The 2,500-nt window shown below is 60.6% G+C and overlaps 1 non-coding gene across 1 annotated transcript; it reads left to right on the forward strand.

Moving 5' to 3' along the window:
• The first annotated feature begins 2,324 nt into the window (after window positions 1-2,324).
• On the forward strand, window positions 2,325-2,478 carry LOC140474340 (5.8S ribosomal RNA). Its single transcript, XR_011959035.1, has one exon. It is a non-coding gene; the product is annotated as a 5.8S ribosomal RNA (ribosomal RNA).
• Window positions 2,479-2,500: the final 22 nt, after the last annotated feature.

Below are 2,500 nucleotides of genomic sequence, written 5' to 3' on the forward strand. Positions count from 1 at the left end.
GTGTATGTGCGGTCCGGGTGGCTTTCCTCTGGCGAGGGAGAGACCTTAAGCAAACTCAGAGACAAATCTTGACGGTCGATCACTCGTAAAAATAAAACGTGACAAACTTTGTGTTGGTTCAAGTACGAAAGGATCTCTGTCGGCTTGGGGGTACGCCCGTTTCCGTTTCAACTTGTCTCGCGAGGGTGGTTTCGGGGCCAGCAGGAGAGCTCGTCGGGGTAGCAGGCCCTGCAGCCGTGGTCACCGCCAAACCCCCACAACTCGAGCAAGTGAAAAAAAAAGTAACAGGAGCGAAAGCATCTCTGTCGGCTTGGGGGTACGCCCGTTTCCGTTTCAACTTGTCTCGCGAGGGTGGTTTCGGGGCCAGCAGGAGAGCTCGTCGGGGTAGCAGGCCCTGCAGCCGTGGTCACCGCCAAACCCCCACAACTCGAGCAAGTGAAAAAAAAAGTAACAAATAAGAAAGGATCGTCGGCTTGGGGGTACGCCCGTTTCCGTTTCAACTTGTCTCGCGAGGGTGGTTTCGGGGCCAGCAGGAGAGCTCGTCGGGGTAGCAGGCCCTGCAGCCGTGGTCACCGCCAAACCCCCACAACTCGAGCAAGTGAAAAAAAAAGTAACAAATAAGAAAGGATCGTCGGCTTGGGGGTACGCCCGTTTCCGTTTCAACTTGTCTCGCGAGGGTGGTTTCGGGGCCAGCAGGAGAGCTCGTCGGGGTAGCAGGCCCTGCAGCCGTGGTCACCGCCAAACCCCCACAACTCGAGCAAGTGAAAAAAAAAAGTAACAAATAAGAAAGGATCGTCGGCTTGGGGGTACGCCCGTTTCCGTTTCAACTTGTCTCGCGAGGGTGGTTTCGGGGCCAGCAGGAGAGCTCGTCGGGGTAGCAGGCCCTGCAGCCGTGGTCACCGCCAAACCCCCACAACTCGAGCAAGTGAAAAAAAAAAGTAACAAATAAGAAAGGATCTCTGTCGGCTTGGGGGTACGCCCGTTTCCGTTTCAACTTGTCTCGCGAGGGTGGTTTCGGGGCCAGCAGGAGAGCTCGTCGGGGTAGCAGGCCCTGCAGCCGTGGTCACCGCCAAATCGCCACAACTCGAGCAAGTGAAAAAAAAAGTAACAAATAAGAAAGGATCGTCGGCTTGGGGGTACGCCCGTTTCCGTTTCAACTTGTCTCGCGAGGGTGGTTTCGGGGCCAGCAGGAGAGCTCGTCGGGGTAGCAGGCCCTGCAGCCGTGGTCACCGCCAAACCCCCCACAACTGTTGGGCGCCTACCTGCGCGGGGCAGGAGGACACTTTCCGATTTCAAATCTCCGTTTGCCGAGTCCACCCCGAACGCACGCGGGCGGGTTCGCATCACCCTTCGTCACAAGGGGCGAAGCCCGTTCCACCGTCTCGTCAGTAGTGCCGACCGGTCTGTGATCGACGAGGGGAGCCACACCAGGTCCGGCCCTGCTGCTTGGCGGCACCGCGTCGTCGGGAGCTCGCGACAGACGGAGGGTTTCGGTGTACTCTCCAGCCACGGGAAACGAAGCCGGTGATGCAGGCGCCGGTCTTTCGCTCCCAAATCGGCTGGGTTTACATCGTTGCTATCTAGTCACGCTCCCTTCAAACCCGACGGGGTACCTATTCCCCTCACCCGTCTGTGCGTATACAGCCTCTTTGCACTTGCGGGATGGGGGTGGTGGTTTAAAGACTCTCGAGTTGCCGCCCGTCGGTCTCCGAGCTCCGTGCAGTAGTGATCCCCAGCGAACTGCCAGCAGGGCGAACGAGCGATCCCGCTCTCGGTCGGGGCGCCTGGCGTCGATCGGTGGTCGGTGGCTTGCGGGCAAGCTGCGCTGTGAGTGTGGGAACGAGTATGACGAGCCGTTGCCGCGACTCCCAGTCCACCTCGGCGGTGGCTGGGCCGGGCGGGCGTCTGCTCGGGCGAGTGCCGCCCCCGCCTCCTCGCAGGAAGTCCGCTCGCCGACACGCCGCCACGTGCACGCGTCAGTGACGCTGCCGAACCGATGGCCGGTGCCCGTTCCCGCCTCTGCTTTTCCTAGGGCAAAGCTGCTGCACGCCTCGTGATACTAGGCGGGCGACATGGTGGCGGTGATCCTGCCTCCGTCGCTGCGGTGCGTTGGGGCACGCATCGCCTCTTGGGCGCCCTGTCCTCCTCCCCCCAATAGACGTATGTTTCTGCGGGCCGCACCAGGATGGTGCTCCCCATCGCTTCACGCCACCCTGCTCCGCCCGCACGCCGGCGTGCAGGTGGCTGTAGCTCAAGGTGGGGAGCGTATGTGCGGTCCGGGTCGCTTTCCTCTGGCGAGGGAGAGACCTAAAACAAACTCAGACAACTCTTGACGGTGGATCACTCGGCTCGTGCGTCGATGACGAACGCAGCTAGCTGCGAGAATTAATGTGAATTGCAGGACACATTGATCATCGACACTTTGAACGCACTTTGCGGCCCCGGGTTCTTCCCGGGGCCACGCCTGTCTGAGGGTCGTTTGGCAATCAATCGCACTCGC

This window comes from Chiloscyllium punctatum, unplaced genomic scaffold (assembly GCF_047496795.1).
Source record: "Chiloscyllium punctatum isolate Juve2018m unplaced genomic scaffold, sChiPun1.3 scaffold_949, whole genome shotgun sequence".
Classification (NCBI taxonomy): Eukaryota; Metazoa; Chordata; class Chondrichthyes; order Orectolobiformes; family Hemiscylliidae; genus Chiloscyllium; species Chiloscyllium punctatum.